The 22,413-nt window shown below is 40.0% G+C and overlaps 1 long non-coding RNA gene across 1 annotated transcript in view; it reads right to left on the reverse strand.

Annotated features, from left to right (window-relative positions):
* Positions 1-1,087: 1,087 nt before the first annotated feature.
* Positions 1,088-22,413, reverse strand: part of LOC135320767 (uncharacterized) — a 246,698-nt gene continuing 225,372 nt past the window's right edge. The window contains exons 6-7 of the long non-coding RNA XR_010380088.1: positions 3,359-3,509; positions 1,088-1,340 (exon numbers count right to left, since the gene is read on the reverse strand). This is a non-coding gene — a long non-coding RNA (uncharacterized LOC135320767). The remainder of the gene's footprint in view (positions 1,341-3,358; positions 3,510-22,413) is intronic.

Below are 22,413 nucleotides of genomic sequence, written 5' to 3' on the forward strand. Positions count from 1 at the left end.
CCCATCCATTTTTCTATGAACTCTGTCGACCTTTCAGGTTAGTTGCAGTGGACTGTGCTGTGTCAGTCTGGTTACACTGACACCTACCTTTCAGAATCTGCATCACCATACAGTTTGGTTAGAACTGGCCCAAAGAGGAACCTGTCAGAGGTTTAGAAGGTGGAATCTTCTCAATAAATAAAATAATGGAAACCATTATTGTTCCTATTACCAATATAGACACAAATAGTCCAAATAATCCAGTGGATTTAATAGGGAAGGTAATTATATCGACAATAACTATGTTTTAAGCAAGAAGAAATCAGAGTCCTCAGTGGATATCATCTGTCCAAATCATATGTTTACCAAGTACAAGTTTCCAGTTATTGTTCAGTTTCTACTAATTTGTGGTCCACCCAGGGTTTAGAAATAGCTAGTTCGTGAGAATCCATTTAGGGAAATAGTGGGAGAGGTGGCAGAGTACACACCCCAAAGGCAGTCTTGGTAGAAAGCGTCCAATCTGTGATCCAGTGGCAGGCAGACACCAGAGATTTCTGCATAGGTTTACACTGCTAACATATGAGTAGTTATTAAAATTATCATGAATACTGAAAACTATTGAGACAGAGAATTACCAATTATTCTTGATGTTACATAAAGTGAAATCAAAGAACTTTACAGGAAATTAAATGTACTGAGTATCAGTGTGGTCTTTGCCTGATCTGAATCCTGTTGTTTACACAGATGAGAATGAGAAGGTCTCCGTATTAAAGTCTGGTTATTAAAATAATGTATTAAAATAAGAAAACTTTCCACATTAATAAATATCAGCATTTTATGGTATAAATTTACCATTGTCTGTAGAAGACCCTTGGTACTAAATTAATTAAATCTCTGGTTCCATTATGGTGTCAGCTAATTTGGAAACTCATTATTTATTTGGCACTAATTCAGCCTAGCAAATTAATTAGAAAAAGCGTAGGAAAACAGATGATTCAACATAAAAGTCAAAAGCAAGACAAAGAGGCAGGATCAAAGACCTTATTCAGAGAAGAGGACGCAGCGCTCGACTGTCAAGAGGGCTTTCTCTCTTCCTGAAGGTAGACAATGTAGAGCAGAGGAGCTGCTCAGAAGTGGAATTGGGAAACCAGAATCAGGAATTGTCTTTAAGAAAACCATTTCCTCCTGAACAAGGGTTGTCTCCAAATGGCTGCAGCCACTGCACAGTATGTTCACAGAGCTCCCCTCGACTTCAACCTTCCTCATAATGCAGTCTGGGACCCAGAGTATAGCCAGCCACTTGTCAACAGTCTCTAACCTTGGGCATGCTGGGTTATTGGAAATGTGGTCTCTCCAAAGATCTGAAAAGAAAGAACCTATGTGTAGCTGGAGAACACGACTTTTGTGGATACTCCAAAAGAGTGGTCTGGTGGAACCTGGTGGCTACCTGTATTTCCAGATAGTGTGCCCTGAAGAAACTAATACTTGAAGCCAAGGTTTCTCCTGCCTTCCTCAAAGGTTCAGGGAAGTCCAGGAAAATTAGCAAGACTAAGTTTTTCAGTTCATCTCCTCGGTCAGTGTGCTTGGTAGCCTTTCACTAGAACTCAGAATGTTTTCTTCTCTTTAATCTGAAAGTTTGCCAGACTAACTTGGTGTGGCTCTTCATGAGAAAGGGGAGCTAAACACTGCCAATATGCAATGTGATCATCTGGAATTCTGTTCATTAAAGTTTTATTCAGTCAAAAAGGACATGTTCATTCCCTACCAGATGTCAGTCACTGGGGTGTATGTTCCTCCAAATGAACACGTTCTTTTCCTTCAGGGAGCTTTCAGTCAAGTGGGGAAATGCATGAATGAGTATATGATGACAAATTCTGATAAGCAATATAAAGGAACAGATAAAGGTATGATAAAACTTGGGGGACCTCATTTAGATTGAGAGGTCTGAGAATCCTTCTCTCAAGAAATTACATGGAAGCTGAGACTTGAAGAACAAACAGGAATTATCCCTGATGTAGATGAGAAAGAAGAGACTTAGGACAGGATGAGAGGAGGATCTGGAGCCATGGGCCAGGCTAGATCAGGGAGGCTTGGGAGCCACATTATCATTTTGTAATTTATCCTCAGGGCAATGGAAAGTGATCAATGCTTTTAAGAAGGAAATGGACAAGGTCAAGTTAACCCACCTAAAAGGTCACACTGGCTGTTGCTGAGTGGGAAAAAAAGAGAGAGAAAAGGCAAATGGTCGTTTTCAATTCAATGGTCACCTCAGGACTCAGGCGATCATGACCAGCTTTTCTCTCAGAGGCTTTTTTTGGTGTTAATATTTCACTTTTCCTCATATTTTAACAAACTCTTTTTCTATTTGTGGTACATGGTTCTTTATAGCAAGAAATGATCTGGAAGAAATACTGAGCTGTAGCTCACCACACCGAGGTCTTGGTAATTTCATAAGCACCACTTGGGTGAGAAGAGGTGTTTCAGGGAAGAATGCTGTGATTTTTCTCCGAAAGCACAAAGACCGACTGACAATGTGCTATGCAGCCCTGTTCTCTCTCCGTGATGAAACACTGGAGCAAACTCATAAATCAGACAAAATAGACTGGATTTATACCAAGAAAGTAACTTTTTATTCTACTGAAAAAAAAGAAATGCAGTGAAGAGTTGGAGTCCAGGAAACAATTCCCTGCACCTTCTACTACTGATCACTGTGATCCTAAGAGCTAGCCCACTGTTTGCATATTATTGGGGAAATTCGTGTGAACACCTTACGTTTTAACTGAATTGAAAACACAAATCTCACTATCTTAGAATTTTCAACTGAAATTTCTTTCATAAGGAATTTATTTTATTTTATTTTTTTGGCCTTTTATGGGTTTTATTTTTTTCCTATCTGTAAAACAGATTTAGGTCATATAAAGAATTTTAACAACTACTTTAAATAAAGGGAGGCAGAAATTAAATGTCTTTTGCAACATGACACTTACATTAACACCTTTAAATTATCTCTTAGTGTTCACTGATGCCCATAATTTTTCATTTAGACCTATCTATGATCCCTTAATAAGGGGTCAATAATAACCCCTGATTAATAAGAACTTAGTTATCATTAAGAATATGAATGTAGGAGGTAAAAATTATATGATTTGCAGTAGAAAAGATTGCCTTTCCCCTCTTTTCTCTATAATTCTCTCTCATTTGTGGTCTACAGTGACTAAAATTATAGAAACCTTAGATATTGGCTGATTTCCCAGAGGTTCTTGGGCACTGATACTTTTTCTTCTGATTAATTTGAGCAATAATATCTGATACTAGTACCATTTACAATCCATTTGTTTTATCAGAAAAGAATCATAGGGCAGAGGAAAGAGTGATATACCTGCCATCCTGAATCCAAGGCTGGTGGTGAAACATAGTGAAGAAGCATGATTCAAACACCAAATATGCATGGTCCTGGCGATGCAAATGTTCACGTGCTTCTTCTATGTGTTGTGTTCACCGAACTAGTCAGTAATTATTCAGTGCTACAACTGTGGTAGATACATCGGGAGACACAAAGATAAATCACACACAGATTCTCATGAAGCCTATATTCTAACAGGAAATTTAACAAGTGGTCAAAGAAACCATAATAAGTGATAATAAGTGAGACTGTATAAACGAAGCGTTACGGGACTTAGGAGTAGGGAAGTAGTTGCTTCTGGCTTAGCGAAACCAGTGAGCATAAATAAAACGTTTTATCAGAAGTGAAATTTGAATAGAAGGTAAGATTTCAGTAACTTGGTCATTCTAGAGCAATCATTCTCAATTTTTTGTTTGTTTGTTTTTGTTGTTGTCTGAGAAATGCTTTACACTCAAAAATTATTGAGGACCCCAAAGGGAGCTATTATGGGCTCTTTCTACTGGCGTTTTCTGTATTTGAGGTTGGAACAGATTTCTTAGAAAATATTTATTACCAATTTGTTTGAATAATAAACCCATTACATGCTAACACAAATAGTAAGTTATTGAAAATATACCTTCCAAAACAAAAAATTTCGAGTAGAAGTGTGACACCATTTTACACTTTTTTGGGGGGCAAATCTCTTCAATATCTGAATTGAGAGAAGACACCTGAAATGTCACATATACTTGGTCTTATATCTGTCATGATATGTAGTTTTTCTTAAAATGAATGATTTTTAAAATCCAGCTTCAAAAATGTATGTGGTTTGCAAAGAGTGGAATGTTTTCACAGCCTCTTTATATAATTTTGCACATTCTTCTTTAACATCACACAAAACCTCAACAAATGACTATGAATGTATAAGTTACACAAGCATCACATACCTCCCAGTCACAGAAAATACTAGGTATCTCTAGAATGAAGGTGAATGCAGGATGTTACTCAGCGGTCCTCCCTAAGAGGAACCAAAAAGGAAGAGGTACACCGGTCAGAAATGGCTAGAGGCCATCACAAGGGAATGTGCCTCTGAGCTGAGTGTCCAGTCAACTTCACCCTGATGATGTCTAAGTGCCCCCCTCCTTTTACCCTACTACATATTGCAGTATAAATAAATATGATCACATGTTAACACTGCCTAAAACTCTTAAATGCCCAGCCATGGTTTCAATAGAGTTCACTCAAAAGATAGAGGCACATTTCTCAACATAACATTATGTGCGTAAACTCCTCCTCCTTCTCCACATTTGTCTCCTAGCACTCTGGGCCTTGCCGACACACGTAACAGTAAACTCCTTCCACCTGCCTCCTCTCCCCATCCCAACACCATTCTCACCTATGAATTGGCTCACTCCATCTCTCCTATATGTGGAGGTACTTCTCATTCAACCTTTAAAATTCAAGGGACACCATCTGCCATGGTTCTTCAAGTTTGTGTTAAGATTCACTCCTCTGAGCACCCATCTTAGTCAAACTGTCGCCTGTCATCAAACTTACCATTTACCAGACTGCCATCCAATTAATCATTAATTGAGCTCTGTCTGCAACTACATGAGTGTCTTCATGACAGGGAATGTGTGAGATCAATGTTTATACTTTAACACCTAGAACAAATTTCAGCACATAGTGGGCACAAAAAAATTGTTTGTGGACATAATGCCCAATTTTCCTCTTTAAAATCTGTTTCCAATGCACATGGTTACCTGACTACTGTACTGCCCTTCTCATTTGACAAATGTTTTTTCCCAAACAGGAGCCAAATGATTCCAGAGACAAATTACCTAATGCGGGTAGCTGCAAATTTAAAGTACTTGTCAGTAAATGCCATGGCACTGTACTGGCTGTTTTTCTTTCGGGGATGACATTCTGACATAAAATGATCAACACTTCAACCTGCAGCTTCTTGCAGCCCTGAAGCAAATGATTCATACTCCTTGTTATTATATTAATGCATAAGGAAAGCAATAAAAATTCCAAGAAGCCATAATATACTCACAACATCATAACTTTCTCTCATTACCTAGAAGTCAATGGATCATTACTCCAGATATGTATTGATTCAGGCTGACAGCACTGGAGTTTACATTCACTGTCACTCATATTCTTGAGGTCAAATCACTGTCATAGCCACCTTAGTGCATTCACATATGGAACTACAGTTGACTCCGGGCAAACACTGTACATTTAGCTCTGCAGTGATTAGACACTTGCTCTGTCCAAGGTGCTGAGAATGGGAAGCAATGAGGCCCTTGCCTAATGGCCAATGGTTGTCCACAAACTGTGCTAAGCCCTTTATATTTAAGCACTACATCATTTAATCTTCACAAGAAAAAAATGAGGGAGTTGTTTTATTATTCTCATTTTATAGATAAGAAAATTGAGGTCCTGCATGGTTGATCATGAACACTACTACTATGCTGGGAACACAAATGGCCCTAATTTTTCTGAGTCTTAAGCCTCACTTGTCCCTGTTGGTCCCTTGAAGGCCACTCCTGTCTCCCACCTGCTAATTCCTCTGCAGAGCTCTCAGAGCAATGGCTGTGCTGCCAGAGATGCACCTGAATCTCTGCCCATCAGTGAGCTGTCCATCGAGAGCTCATGAGAGCCACCATCATGCTTCTGTGCTGGTGCTGTAGGTGGACTGCTTCCATTTATTCATTTTTCATTATGTACCAGGGACCAAGGCGGATGTGTAAAACACCTGCCCCCACAGCATCACATTCCAAAAGATGCAGCTCTGTCCTTGGTCCTCAGTGACTGGCTCCAGAGCTTCCAGACCTAAATGCACCCCAGGAGACAGACTGGGCAGTCCTCCTCCCTTTCTGAATGTACAGGCCAGGCTCCCTACAGCACTGTCTAGAGGAGCTCCCTGCAGGTCTGGCCTTAGGAGTTTTTGTCAATAATTCTCTATGTTTTTGAGCCCAAAGAGCTGGCCAGGGACTTTGAGCACAGTGGGACTCATGGGGGACAATCTGCTTTGACCTCAATTAAGAACATTCACTGCTGTACCTATAAGTGAAGTGTTGATTCTATAACTCTCCAAATCCCCTTATTTTGGTTATCTCCAGAAGCTGAAGGGCTGGCATGCAAATGGCCCCAAGAAATGTGGGGATACCCAGATACCTGTAAGGGTCCTGGACTAGACATGAATGAAAACGACAGTATTTCCTTCATAAGTCCTTAACAGGACTTAAGGTGCTTACACTAAGGTAGAGGCCATGGGACATGAAATAGAACTTTGTCTTTCCTCCCTTCTCTGTGGAAGAAGTCATTCTTCTTCCCAATGCTCTTGTGCTTAGCCTCCATGCGCAGCCAACTCACTGTATCCCTAACTTGCTACAGCATCAACCTCTCACTACTGTTCCTCATTTCCATGTAGCATTCAGTGTCCCCCATCCACAAAACAAAACAAGTCCCCCTCTTGACACTTTTAGCCACTCATACTCCTCAGTTCCTTCACAGTTATGCTTCTAAGATTTGTCTGCATTCAATGTCTCCACTTCTTCAACCTTCACTCTGCTTGCAAGTTACAGAAGTCTGCTCCTGTTCCACCCTGCCCTGACTCTGCCCTCCTTAAGGTCCCCAGTCACCACACAGCTGCTGAATGAAAGGACTCTTCTATGTCCTTATTTTTCTTGTATGTTACACCATCTTGACATTACTGATAAATTTTATTATTGAAACACCCACTTCCCATGGTTCCTCATCCCATTCTCAAGCTCCCTACCAACATGCTCTTTTAGTCTTGCCATTTGCTGTGGGGCTGTGCAGTTTAACATTCTGAACACGACGTGTATTCTATCCTGCTCCCTCCTCCATCCTCTTCTCCCGTGGCTTTGCTGGGCTGACTCTCTTCCTACTTTTCATCCTCTGGACAATACATTTCCCCTAGAACATTTATGTTCCCTTTACCCAGTCCTCCCACGTTCATCTCTGAATGTCCTCAGCTGTTACATGCCTGGCATTCCCTTCCCTCGCTCTTTTCTTGGTCAATAGCAATTTCCCTTTTCCAAGGAACCTTTTCATTGTAAGTGGAGAGAGGTGGATTTCCCATGATGTCGCCAAGCTTTGCCATGTCTAAACCTTCTCTACTTAACACTCCTCAGTCTATATTCACTCTTTGTCTTATACAGATGACTATGCCTACATTATTTCAAGTGTCATACATGCTATCATGTATTTCTAGCCCATAGTGGCTTTCAGGATTTGGAGTAATTTCAGCATTTAGTAAAAATGCATCATATGAAGTTAGAAATGTTTTATGATAATGTGATAGTGATTTATTATGAATAATCAAGTATGCTACAAAGTAACCAGAGGATTGCTTATATATAATTCTCACTTGAATATGAGCCCAATTTTTCAGTCACAGTCATGCTCAAAATAAAATACTCATTACAAATTTTTTTTAAATAAAATACTCATCAAAAGGCGAATAGGGACATTGAAACATTTCTACACCTTCTCTTAATTTATGATAGAAACACCAAAGATGACCCATAGTTGTTAGCCTTAGCTTTCATGATTTTATCAACTAAAAAAACAAACTATGAAGAAAACTTTTTTTCTAAATTCCCCTTAATATTTGACTTCTCTTTTCTTCCCTATCCTTCCCTCTCTCCCTGGAGCAAGATTTCTTTTATATATTCCTTTAATTTTACTTAATATCCTCTTAAAATTTGAAGTGATTTTAGTTCCCTTTGTGATATTTATATAGCTCAGAATTTTAAAAAATACAAAACAGAATGCAGTGGAAGACACCCTCTTGCCCAGAGTAGCTGTCACACAGTCCTCCTCCTGAGACGACAGATTCTACTAGCTTCCAGCTCTCTTCCTGGATATTCCATGCACGTGCAAGTGCTCACACTCCCTGGTATCTTTTTAGAGGCAGGACCTCTTTGGAAGCATTGATCATTTTTCTCTTTATACATCTGAGTGTGCTGTGTTTTTCTTGGCCTTTCGCTCCCAGTCCTAACAGGACACACATGAAGGTGTATTTCATCTCTCCAGGAACTCCCTCCAGGCTCCACCTCTTCAACTTTTCTTTTGACCTATTTGCTTAGCCTTGGTGACTTCAGTTTTTCTTGCTCTGAGTTCAGCCTCTTTATAGAAAGGCTTACTCTGAATTTAGGGGCTGACTCTTGATTGTGACTTTGATCCCTGGCTGCTGCCTTTTCTGTTTCTCTTAGCTCCAGGCTCTGCAGGTCACAGGCAGTTCTCACCCTCCTCCATGCTCACTTCTGACTCCTGAAACCCCCTCCAAGTCTAGTGTCCTGTGTACTCACTTCACCAGAAGCAGCCTTCAGGCCTTAAAGGCTAAGTCCAGGCTGCCTTGGGAACCAGTACTGGTCCTACCTTTCTTTCTCCTGTTTTGGAGAACACAAGCTTCCTCCTCCTTCCACCTCATGCCTTTGCTCCACCTTGTTTCTTTCTAATTTCTTGCTTGTTAACGTCCAGCTATTATCAGAAGTCTCAGCCCATCTGGGTTATTTAATTTGGTTTCTTTTACATTTTCAGAGCTAAGAAAGCAGAAGCTACAGTCTTTATATTATAGCTCCTTCCTTCTGTGAAAAGAAGCCTTATCTCTACCCAGTAACTGGCTAGCACACCCCCATGACCTCAACCACAAACAGAAGCTTCTCCAGCCACATAACCAGTCTGTCATGTCATGAGCACTTAGCTATATCTTAGTGTCCTTTCCTGTTAGTATTTGGGGGGAAAAAAAGACCCCAAAGACCATGTTACTCAAAGTGGCAGATGAAATGTGCGGTGTCATACTAGCAGAAAACTGGTTCTATAAAGAGTAAATTCTGGGATAAATTTTGGAGTTTGAGATTTCCAAATGTTAACCACTATATACAAAAATAGATAAAAAACCAATTTCTTCTGTATAGTACAGGGAATTATACTCAATATCTTGTAATAACCTTTAATGAAAAAGAATATGAAAATGAATATTGTATATACATGCATCACTGGGACATTGTGCTGTACACCAGAATTTGACACAATGTAACTGACTATATTTCAATAAAAAAAGAGTAAACTCTGATTGTAGCCTGGCAGGTTGAACTCTTTTGTGACAGCCAAAAGACTTGTGGGCAAGTCAGGGTTTTTATGAGACGAGGTCACAAACTCACAGAGTTATAGATATTTCCGATATAAAAAGAGTTGATTGTAGTAAAGCAGTGTTCCCCAGGAAATAATGAACTTCAAGAAGATGACTGGAAAGTAAAATGGATTGTGTCTGCCTTGTGGAGTGAATTAATCTGATTACTATTCAAATATTCTTATAATATAGTCAGACATTATTACTTGTCTTTCTGTTTCTCTCTGGCAAAATTATAATTCACTTTTATAAATCAGGCATTAAAACACCTTTCTTCCGTCTGTTAGGATAGAAGCTTGGGTGCTTTGAATTTTCCAGTTCTTATTGCCATAGAGAATGGAGACACCTGGGCAGTATAATATCCAACCACTAAACTATGGGCTGTCATTAGAAAATGGCTTCATTCTAGTTTGTAGGAATGTGGAATCGGCACCTTGTGTTTATGAGTTAAATCTGAAGGCTTATTAGAAAGCTAAAACTGAAACAATTAATTGACTTATTATTATATGCACATGATATCTAGACTGAACGACTCTGAAAGAAGCTTGTGGTTCTATAGTTTAAGTTTTGTCCTTAAGTGACTTGAGTTGTCAAGATAACTGCCAATGATAACTCACCACAGTGCATGACTTGGCTCAAAGCAGCATGTTTACTACATCTTATGTACTTATCATTTTTATTGAGGCCATCCCCGAGCCTTTGACATTAATGTTTCCATGTGCATAGATCTTGGCATATAAAGTTAATCTCTTATGAGCTGCTATGTATGAATATATGGCTAACGCTGCATCAAGGTGGATTGAGACTGGTAATGGGAATGCCTAATCCCATCGGTTATGATCTACTATCTCGGGGATAAAAGTCTCTGGCCATGAGTCAAACAAGATAATAGGAAATAAAATAGGAGGTCATCTAGACTGGGCGCTTCACTCCCTCTCTGCTTCCATCCTACCAAGTCTCATGTTTGTCTCATCTCATACGCAACTAATTGTCCAGAACAAATAAAAACCTGCAGACAAAAGGGTACGAATGACTGGAATTCTGAGAGATGGATGTCAGGTCAACGATGACACCTGCCCTTCTCACTTTCAGCTCTGCAAGACACCCTGGTACATTTAGCTTGTGTTGGACGTGCACTCAAATGCTCACCATTTTCAAAGTCAAGTTCAAGGTTCAAGGTTCAAGGTAGGTAGCTATCTCTTTACCGAGCAAACCAAAATCAATATGGCTCAATTCAATTGGGCCATGAATCAGATCCTTTTTGGTTTTGGTGGGGAAAACACCAGGATCAGATCCAGTGCTAGGCTGCGTGTGAGTGCAGCTAAAAGGGAAAAAGGGGATAAAATTATGTAATTAATGCACTAAGGTCCTCTTTATTGATTATTACCAATATTAAGTGCCATAAAATATTCAGCCTTAATGTCTGTGCATTAATAAAGTATATAAAAATTTTGGTAATTCTTTTAACATACTGACATATGTAATCAGAACATCATCTATATTAAATGCCTAACAAATTGCAAATAAAAGTCTTCTTGCAAAGGGTTAGATCATGGTCCCTTTGAACTGAGTAGGAAGGAAGGAATTCAGAATAATCACCACCAAAAATTGCCTACTGAGAACTCTCAGTGTGCAAATCACGTCAGTACAAAGGGTGAAAAATATATGAAGCAATCCTTGCACTAAAAGGCTTGGGACCCAGCTGGAGACATCAGATGTGATGCCCCATGGTCCCTGACAGCCTGTGACGTCCTCAAGTAGAGACTGACCAAGAACACAAAAACTTGTTTGCAGAATGGTTTTAAGGGCCCAAATGAGGTTGAAAACCTGAATGTGGTACAATGGCATATTATTTTGTAATTTTTATCTAGAATCACTCAGCAGTCTAAGTGTCAGAGTATAGAAATTAAATTCCACATACATCCATAAAAAAGGAAATTGAAACCTTACAAAGATATCTTACTACCATTGTACAAAAATTTCTACAGCTAAAGCTACAATAATAGCCTAGTAAAGCAGCAGCTGGAATTCTGGAAAGAATGCAAGGATGATGGTTATTTTTCTTTCTCTCCCATTGACTAACATGTGATTTAAGCCCAGTTTCTCAATGCAACCTATTTCCTCATCTGTAAAATGGGAACTACCTGCACTTGCTTCTTCAGAGCACAGTGGTCAGAACAACTGAGAAAACTATTTGAAGACTTCCTGTAACCTATCTAATAGTAAGACATTTTCTTTCTGCACTGATCTTTCTATGCAACAGAAAGCTCTTTGGAATAATTCAATAGTCACCTTAGTACTGGTTTTAAAATGCATATAAATTCCATTTCTAGGTATATATCCAAGAGAAATAAAAACATATGTCTACATGTAGTACACAGTCTTATGGTTACCAGAGGAAACATGGAGGGAAGGGATAAATTTGGGTGTTTGAGATTTGCAAATGTTAACCACTATATATAAAAACAGAAAAAAAAACTTATGTCCACATACCAAGAAATAGTCCACAAGTGTTCATAGCAGCATTACTTATAACAGTCCAACAGTGGAAACAACACTAATTTCCTTCAATTGATGACTAGATCAAGAAAATGTGGTGTATCCAAGCAAAGAACTGTTATCCAGCAATAACAAGGAATGAAGTACTAACACATGATACAAATGGATGGAGATTGAAAACATTATGCTAAGTTAAAGAAAGCAGCTAAAAAGACCGCATAGTGTATTATTCCATTTATATAAAATGTCTAGAATAGACAAGTTCACAGACACAGAACGATCAGGGGTGGCCTAGGATTGGGGAGGGAGGCGGGGGAGGAGGAGGAAAGGGAGGGACTGCTCGTCACTATGGAGTTTGTTTTCGGGGCGACGGAAGTGTCCTGGAATTCGCTCTGATGGTTGCACAAGTCTGTTAAAATAGTAAAATTTACTGAAATATACTCTCCAAAGTTACAGTGAATTTTATGATATGTGAGTTGTTTCTCAATAAAGATGTTCTTAAAATGCATACAAACCACTCCCCCCAAAAAAAAAACCCAGAGAAAGATTGCTTGTTTTTTCAATAACATGCCATTTCAGTAACATGAAGCATGACACGCTTGGCAGGGCTCCAAGAAGCATTCTACCTGAGCAGTGTCAGCTGCTACATACGCACTTGAACTTCAGTACCTATCATCTCAGATGCAGAAACAAGCCTAGAGAACTCAAGGTAATTTGCTCTGTCATCAGACGGCACAGGAAGGAACCACTCCTGCACTACTCAATCTATATTTTCTTAATCTAATCTTCTCCATAATTCTAAGAATTAATTACTTCCATATACAATCTCTATTGTTGAGTCATTTTTAAAGATCCCATGTTTCCCACGTTTTCTTGCTACCAAGGGCTGGTGCTGACAGGGTCAAAGTTTGGATGCTTTGGAACACAGGTCAAAACATTTTAAACTATGTCACTAGGGAAGAGACCACATAAAATGTAGATGAAGGTGCTAATGTTGGCAGAATGGGTCCCTGTGAACGGGATGACCAGAATAATAATTTCACTTTGAGCACGCCAGGTGCTCTTCCAAGTGTTTTCCTTAGAGTAATTCATATAATCTTCACAACAGCCCTGTGAGATAGGTATTATTTATGCCTATTTTTAAAATGAGGACATCAAAGCAAAGAGAAGATAACTGGCTTGTCCACAGTCATCAAGAGACTGGGCTGGGCTTCAGGTTCAGAGGGTTGACCCTTGACATCTGAGCTCTTAATCATCACAATTATATGTCCTTCACATCTGGTACAGTATACAGTACAGAGGACAGTTTCTGCCCTCAAATAACTCCTCTTTACTTGGGGACAGATAATGTATCTAGTAGGAGAGAGGAAAAGAATTCAAAGAAGAGCCAAACTAGGAGTTTAAATGACCAATATTTTAAAAGCCTTTTTATCCCTTTCAAAGGGCTTACAAATATATTACCTTGTTTTTTTTAATATCTATTCTACAAGTTTCAGGAAAACTTAAGACTCACTCACTGCCACAAAACGGCTTGCCTCTGCAACACTCAATGGCGTGATCAGCATCTTCAACTGAACACCATGCTCTCTGGGAATATGAACACGACACTACTGAAAATGACACGAGGGAGTTTTACTCTAGCTCGCATTTCTGTTCTTGGGACCCTGAGCACTCTGTCTACACGGTCACCCATGGTATGAATTGGGGGAATCTGGCAAATGTGCTGGGAGTGGGGTACGGTGAGCTTTGGAAGAGTCAAGTAAATAGAATAACTGAGAGGAGAATGAAAGTTCTCCTCTAAAAAGAGAGTACGTCTTGCAGGTTAAAATTAAAAGTGGGAGATTTCACAATGAATACAAGCCACACTCTCAGGGCACACAGCCCAGGAGAGAGAAAAAGAGCAGAACAGAGTCCATGGAGGACTAGACACACATCTGGGAAGCTGTGACACTTTAGATAGAGAATGGAGGCTGTGGACTTCATTTGGTCAAACACGTCTGGAGACTGCTGCAAAGGTATTTTTTAGATGTGACTAACATTTAAATCAGTAGACTCTGAGTAAAGCAGATTACCCTCTAATGTGGATGGGCCTCATCCAATCAGTTGAAGGCATCAAGCACAAAGACAGATGTTTCCCAAAGAAGAAGGAATTCTCCTCAAGATGCAACATAGAAACCCTGCCTCAATTTCCAGCCTGCTGGCTTGTGGGATTCAGACTCAAATAATTCAATGTCAACTCTTACCTGAATTTCCAGCCTGCCAGCTTGCCTACGGACTTCATTTCAGACTTGACAGCCCTCACAAAAAGATGGGCCCATTCCTTAAATCAATCTGTCTCTCTCAATAGATAAATGATAGACAGACAGACAGACCCTATTGGTTCTGTTTCTCTAGAGAACCCTAATACATTAAAACCTCATGCTCTCACAGATGTTATTTAACATTTTTTTGAGCCTCAGTTTCCTCAATTTTAATATAGACATAATAATACATTGTTTAAATAGGGCTGTGCTAAGTACCTATGATAGTGCCTGGCACAAGCAACACTTAACAAATGACAGCTGCCACTATATTAATGTCACTAAATCAGTGCTTTGGTGATTTATGCAAGTAAGCTTTTCATTCAGGTAGCATAGACCAGAAGGATGTTTTAAGTAGTTTTAAACTCCACTTATTTTTGCATATGAAATCTATTATTATAGATCTCTTTAGGTCAGCAATCAATTAATTAAATGGTCACCTCTTCCATGTCAGCTGGATGGCACCAAACAGCACAAATGTGAATAAAACTGCCATCACGGACTGGCAGAAAGGACAGAGATACAAAGTCATAATCTATAGTAGAGGCATAGACACAATCCTGGGGGAAGACAGACGGGTGCTGCTCGTTCTGTAGGAGTTCAGAGGGTGATGGAGAAGAGAAAAGATGTGAGGAAAAGCCACAGAAAAGAGGCACCGCTTGAGTTGGGTCTTAAAAGAACAGTTCTAGAGAGTGGGGCACGTGGGGCCGAGCGCGGTCAGGGTGGCGGGAGGCAGGGGCGGTGAGGCTTCCTTATTAGAAAACACTATTCTCCACTTATTGTTAATGGAAAACAGGACTCAATGGTCCCCATGACAGGTGTAACTTGGTCCCCTCCAACTTGCTAATTAAAAGACCATCTTGTGCTCATATTACAGATACATGGAGGAACAGGAAGGGAACAGGCAAGCAAGGGCTCAGACACCCAGGGTATTCACAGATGGAGGAGAGTGAAGATTTTACCTTTTATTTGGTTCAAGTTGTCAAGTTAAAGTACCTGCAAGATTGGATTTGCGGGGAAATGTGGACAAACAAGAGCCTCAGGTTTCAGCAATCACTGAAATCCCCCTTGGTGGACGTAGGGTGCGACAGCAGGATCCTGGGTTGAGAAAGGCCCACAGGAAAGTGGGAGGTCTAATGCAGCTCCCCCAGAAGACAGTTTGAAGCAGTCTAATGCATTTCAAACCTCAGGAACAGAACCAAATAAAACTAAAGCGTGCTACAATTTACACATTAATATCTCATCGAATTTTATGTGTGGGAAAAGGGGTGGGGGGTGGGGACAGCAGCTCTGTAGGCTCTCTTTTGGAAGCAGATAATGTAGCAATGAACAGCTGGCTGCCCTCAAATCAGACATTCTATGCTGCCTTTGTGATCCACATTCCCTGCCACATGGTAACATCAAATCAGAAGAGGCAGGCTTGGGGGTTCTTTATTCAGAGGCCACATTGCAATGTGTGAAGAAACATGTTCTGTAAGGAAAAGCAGGGCTTCTCCGGTGCCCCGGGCTGCAGGTCAGGGAGGCGGGATGAGGACAGCCAAGCATTTCTGGGTGGCATGTGACGCAATGAAGCTGTTACTAAAGGTAGAACCAGTCCATTAATTAAATTCTCAGGCAACCAAAGCATCTCCAGAGGCACAATGACATGTTTCTCAGGGAGCATGTTTGGGAGGGTCAACGATGGTAGAGCAATTAGAACGCTGTTGTGTGGGTAGAAAGTACAGAAGCCTACATCACAGTTCGACCACATCGCATCAGAACCACTGGTAGGATGTCATTCAATGGAGTACGTGTGAGGGGTGGAGGCGGTAGGGGGTCCTAGTGATGCTGGCCCTGGGAGTGCACAGCCACGCTTTGTCAGCATTACCAGTGCTGTCACAGGACTGCTGTTTAATCCATGTAAGGGCTTGGTGTATGCCAGGAGTTCTAAGCCTTTTACATGGGTGACCTCACTGAATCCTCACAGGACTGAAATGTAAACTATATTGCAGGTACTATTACTTACCACATTTTTCTGATGAAAAAACTAACACGTAGAGATGGCAAGAATGCCCACGCTCACACAGCTAATTAATAATGGAGGGAGAATTTGAGTCTAGTACTTCTGGCCTTATGTCTAGGCTGTTACTGCTACTGATCTCTGCATCTTTGCTCCCAGGTAGGAGAGGGGTGCCCTGTGCCAGAGGCACAAGGTTACAAATGTCTACCCTTATAGCTCTTCTAAATATTTCCAAAAATGTATCTCCTATCCAATTTCTGATGCTAATGCAGCTTTGGTAAGGGACAAAATCTTGCATTTCCCAAGCAGAAGAAACCTTAGGGAGCATTACATAATGACTAAGCTGAGACTAATGTGTCTACAATGAATGGAGAACTGGATGTCTGAGAGGCCTGCCCTGTGCCGGCAAAGTAACAGATAACAGGGCGAGACTTAGCAGAGATACCTTATGGCTTAACTCACAGTATTGTCAGGGGTGTCTGGAACTTGCTCTTGAAACATTCTGCTCTTTTTTTTTTTTTTTTTTTGCATTGTCTATATTATGCTACAAGGCTTCGGATAGGAATCTGTAGCAATGTTTTACAGGCACAAAGGGCTGCACCTTTTTCCAAATGCAGATTATCAGGGTAGGTAATGTGGACCTTTTTGACTCTTCAGGAGAAATATCAAGTGGTCCAGCACAAATCGCTTCTCCATCTCCTTCAGCCTCTTCTGCTTCTGAGTTCCTAGTGTATGTGTGCTCCATATGAAGTATGTTGGTATTTAATCATTTATTGTTTATAATGTTATTTTTTATGTGTGTATGTCCCTGGCTTTCCATCTGGGAGGCCTGCGTGTTCATTATATTTATTTTACTGTCTCTTTTAGCAAAGTACTGTAGGCAACATTAACACTCAGTAAATGTTTGTGAGGATGCTATTACACATTTTCTGACTTAACCTATTGAGTTATTCCACTTTGTTAGATTTCTTCATATTGGACTCTTCTGGCATTCTCAGAATCATATTTTCTGGAAAAGCTAATAGAACAGGGGATTGTTTTTTTCCAAAACTTAAAAGAAATTACAAATAAATCTACATATTGCAGGCATTTTGAAGCCAGGGGAGTAGACTTTATAGAATACTTTCATTTTTCTCCTAAATAATAAATCTGAGATTTTCTACTTCTAAAGTCAACGTGCTATTTTATATTATTTGTGTTATTTAGGCTTTCAAGTTCACAAAACTAAAATTTTTAATTTACATATTTGTGCTTTACCCTTGTTGACCAAAATCTCAGAAACAGAGACCTGCATGACACAGAGAGGTGTTTACTGGGAGTCTGTTAGAACTGCAGCCCAGGAGACAAATTCAAGAAGCACTTAAATCGTGTTCCACCAGACTGCAAAATAGAGGAAGACTATAAAGCTAAAAGCTGCAAGGCCACAGTCAGTTATGTAATTTGTTTGTCAAAAATTGTAATTAGAGCCGGCAAGAAGCAAACGTGTTTGTTAAGCAAGGATTGGCTGGGGTCTGAAATGGCTTCATAGTTACAAGAGGAGACCTTGAGACCATAAGGTAGCACCTGGTAGACGTTGTTCTGAATACAGCTGGTGGTGTCCTTGGGTCTGGGACAGTTTAAAGAAAGTTCAAGTTCTCAGTGGTATAGGGACCAGTGTGGTATAGGGACCAGTGTCCGAGACCAGTGCCTCAAAGTTCACCTGATTCCAATTTTGTACACCTGAACTGTGATTACTCCACTGTGTCATTACCCTCTATGAATTTAATGATTTTTTAACTTGTCCTTTGCTTCACCCACATTCATAATAACTTTCAGGAATATACTGGGCCATTTGGGACCAGCTAAATGCACCCAATGCATGGATAGGCATCTACTCAGCATCTCTGAAACAGATAGTAGTGAGTGTCGGTAACCTCTCAGAATGACAAAAGAAGTCCCTCTCACCTGGTAGAATCCTCGCTCCACAGAGACCCTGGGGCAGCAGCTGCTGTGGGGCAGAGAACAAGCAGTGGCCCTGAGAATCCTGGAAGTACACTGTACCTCCTCCTTTATGCAATGCTCTGTCCTTTTCCATATCCTATGTTTTCATAGAAACTTTACACTTTTTAACATATCTATTGGCATCGCTCAGTCAATCAAATCACAGTTCAACAGAGCTGCCCACTCAGTGTCTGGGCACTCTTTCTTGTTCATTCTCTCTCTCTCTCTCTCTCTCACACACACACACACACAGTGTATTAGTCATCTCAGGCTGCTTTAACAGGAAACCATAGACAAGTGGCTTCAACAACAGAAATCCATTTTCTCACAGTTCTGGAGGCTAGAAGTCCAAGGTCAAGGTGCCAGCAGTGTTGGTTTCCAGCAGGAGCTCTCCCTTAGCCTGCAGACAAGGCCTTCTCCCTGTGTCCTCACGTGGCCTTGATATGTGTGTGCAGGCGGGTCTCTGGTGGCTCATCCTCTTCTTTAAGGACACTGGTCCCATCAGAGCAGGGACCTACATCTATGACTTAATTAAGCTTAATTATCTCCTTAAAAATCTCATCTCCAAATACAGTCACAGCGGGGGTTGGTACGTCAATATTTGAATGTTGGAAGGGACACGATTTGGTCCATAACACAAAGTGCCTTGGCATGCTCTGGGGTGATATCACCGCTGGCTACCAGCCACAGCAGACAGGTCAGTGAGGCCCCAGGGCACAAGGAATACATTTCAGTATGATCTCCCTGAGTAATGATCAAAGGCTTCTTTTGGGAACTAGAAAGAGATGTACCCTGAAATGCCTGGGTAACACAATGTTGACAAACCACCTACTTACTTTTAAAGAGGATTTCTGAATGTTGCTTTGGCTTATGATTATCCAAACACATTCTTAAGACAATTTGGGGACTTTCGGGTATAATCTGTTACTACCATGAGTTGCCACGTGAGGTCTTAACCTGTATCGTCTGTTCCTTAGGAATTACGATCATCATAATCATACCGCCTACACAGAGCCAACGCAAAATAAACTGTATTGATTTTCTTGCAGGGCTTTTGGGCCAAAAACAATGCAATTTCATCTTGCTATTGACTAATTTAAAAGAGAGGATTCAAGGGTTAATGCCCTTCAAGAATTCAACTTAGTCATTTTTCCAGTGCAGAATCATGAGAATATGTGACCAGAAAACCAACACCTGAGCACAGCATGAGACAAAGAATGTAAGACAGAAGGGGATATATGTTTTATCAATCTAATATTACATGCTTTCTGGATGAAAGTGCCCTTTTGACATAATAACATCTTCTCTGAGGAAAATTTCTTCCCAGACAGAAAAGTGAATGGTATTTCATTAAAAGTGGCATGTCTGATGCAGAGATTTACGTAAGCTGCATTGGAAATGAGATGTACCCATATTTCCAAGATACACTAATTGTGATAAATAGAAAGCGGTTGTTTACGGCTTTTCACCAGCTAAAGGGAGAGAAAGAAAAGCTGCTTATGGAATATTTGCAAGTAACTTCAAAGGCACGTGTGAAATGAGTCATTTCAATATTTAGCTTATCAGTGAGAGTCCTGAAGTTGACGGCATTTGGCTCACTAAGTATGGTCAACAAAGACATTTTAACATGTTGCTGGAAATACGTTTTCTTCTCTGACCCAATGAATCTTTTTCAGTTAACTCATGACTTAATTATGAAATATAAACAAGACCATCTCTACAGGTAAATTATTCTGTAAACTCTGTGCATAAACAACATTCCACAACCCCTACTGCCATGATCATCCATCGATCCATTTGCTCACTTCTCATACAACTTTGAGTATTTTGACACCCAGATAAATAATTTTCTCCCATCAGGTCATTATACTTGAAGCATAGATTCAATGAACGTTTGGCAAGACAGAAAATAAAAAAATAAGCAAAGGTAAGTTTTGTAACCTATTCTAAGCTATTCAGACTTTATCCTGAGAGCACCGGGCAGTCCCTGGAATATATGAAGCAAGAGGGTGAGAGCATGAGAATTCCATTTATGAGAAATCACCCTGGCTGCTTTGAGAAGGATCGGAAGAGTGGAAAGGCAGACCAAGCAGGTAACCGTATGTTTACTGCCATGTGATACTAGTGGGACAAGTGTGGCAACAGATATAAAGAGAATTTGACAGAACTGGAAAGTAGAATCCAGAGGACTTGGTAGTGGGTTAAATGCGTGGGGCGTCTCAGAGGAGTCAAATGTAGAGTTAAAGCGAATAAGCTTAAATGGGAAGAGATGCACTTCCTCCATCGTAACAGGAAAGAAATAGGAGAAACCGCTGTGGAGCAGTTATTGGGCAGTTTTGGTACAAAATCACGAGGAGCCTCTTGCTTAATTCAAGTACGTTAGGCTGATGGAGGTGAGGTCTTCTTTGAGGGGAGACAGAAGGGATGGGGGTTGGAAGTTTAGACTGAAGAATCAAGGAGGTTCCAATCACAGAAAACTAGAATGATCACTGGCTAGCCCCAAGGGTCCAGCTGGGGTTAAAGGCAAGACTAAAACACTCAATCAAAATAAAATAGTTTACAGAGGTTAAAAAAAAGAGTAGGGCAAGTATTTGTAATGTGAATGCAAAGGAAAAGGAAGCAAGGGAGAGTGTATTAATATCAGATGAAATAGAATTAGTTTGATTCAAACATGAGAAAGAGGGCTCTTTTAAATGTTCAATTAAATGTTATATGATTCACAATCTAAAAAATATGGAACACTTTGATATATTTCCCTCAACATGCTGCTAGGAGGAGCTTTCATGTCATCATTCCAGCCAGCAAAATCACTAGTACCCACTGATCTTAGAAATATCGTTCCAGCTCAAAGAAATAGGTTGTGTTCACATGAAGAATATCTTTTTTGAGCATTTACACAATCACAGCATAAAGATTTTTAAAAGTATAAGTTGTCAAACTATAAGTGAAAACTCTGAAACACAAAAAAAGAAATGTGAGAAAAACACAGGAGTTCACAGCAATTAGCAAGAGACTGTGATACTGGAGAGAAACTCCACCATGATGACTCTCAACCCAGAACAATGAAGAGAGTAACTTGGGAAAAGTAACAGGTAATATTACTTGACAACTTGCTATGGGCAAGGTTGTAAGAGTTTACATGTTCAACCCACTGAATCTTAACGAAGTTTTTCTAAGGAGCTACTGTTGTTATAGACACTCAGAAAGGCAAGCTAAATGAAGCTCAGACCAGCTACACAACTGATCAATGAAATGGGTAAAACACAGCTGGGCTGAAATCTGAATCCGGGCAGCCTGTTTTTAAAGCCAAGGCCCTAAACCTTTGTAAGGCACTGGATTCATTCACCGTCAGTTGCCACAGACCCAAGTAAACATCAGTGCAGCTAATTGTACTGAATCAAGTGAGGACGTTACTGGCCTCTTAAAATGAGTGGGGAAATGCTTCTTCTTCTTCTATTTTCTATTTTTAATTCTTCTTTAAAGGTTTAGTTAAGATTCTCCACTGAAATTGTGTGGGCATGGAGATTTTCTTTTTAGGAGTTTTTAAATTTCAAACAGTGTCATTGATGGCTCTAAAATACTCCAGTTACTGGTTTCATCTTGATTGAATTTTAGCAGTTTATAAATTTTGAGGAATTGTACTATTTACTTAAGTTGTTGAATTTACACATATAAATTTGTTTATAGTCTTCCTTCATTATCCCTTTAATGGCAGCAAAATGTGTACTGTTATCTGCAGTCCACTCCTGATTTTGATGAGTTTGCATCTCTCTTTATCTCTGTCACTCTTGCTTGAGGTGCATCAAATTTATTAGGTTTTTTGTTGTTGTTGTTGTTTTAAGACATTTTTAGCTTCAGCTATTTTCTCTATGATCTTCCTATTGTTTTTTTTTTGTTTTGTTTTGTTTTGTTTTGTTTTTAGTGGGGGGAGTTAATTAAGTTTACTTGTTTATTTTTTGGAGGAGGTACTGGGGATTCAACCCAGGACCTCATGCATGCTAAGCATGCGCTCTATCACTTGAGCAACATTCTTCCCCCTTGGTCTTCCTATTTTCAATTCTAATTTTTACTCTTTGCTTATTTTTACCTTTTTTTTTATCCTACT

This window comes from Camelus dromedarius, unplaced genomic scaffold (genome assembly GCF_036321535.1).
Source record: "Camelus dromedarius isolate mCamDro1 unplaced genomic scaffold, mCamDro1.pat HAP1_SCAFFOLD_8, whole genome shotgun sequence".
NCBI classification, from domain to species: Eukaryota; Metazoa; Chordata; class Mammalia; order Artiodactyla; family Camelidae; genus Camelus; species Camelus dromedarius.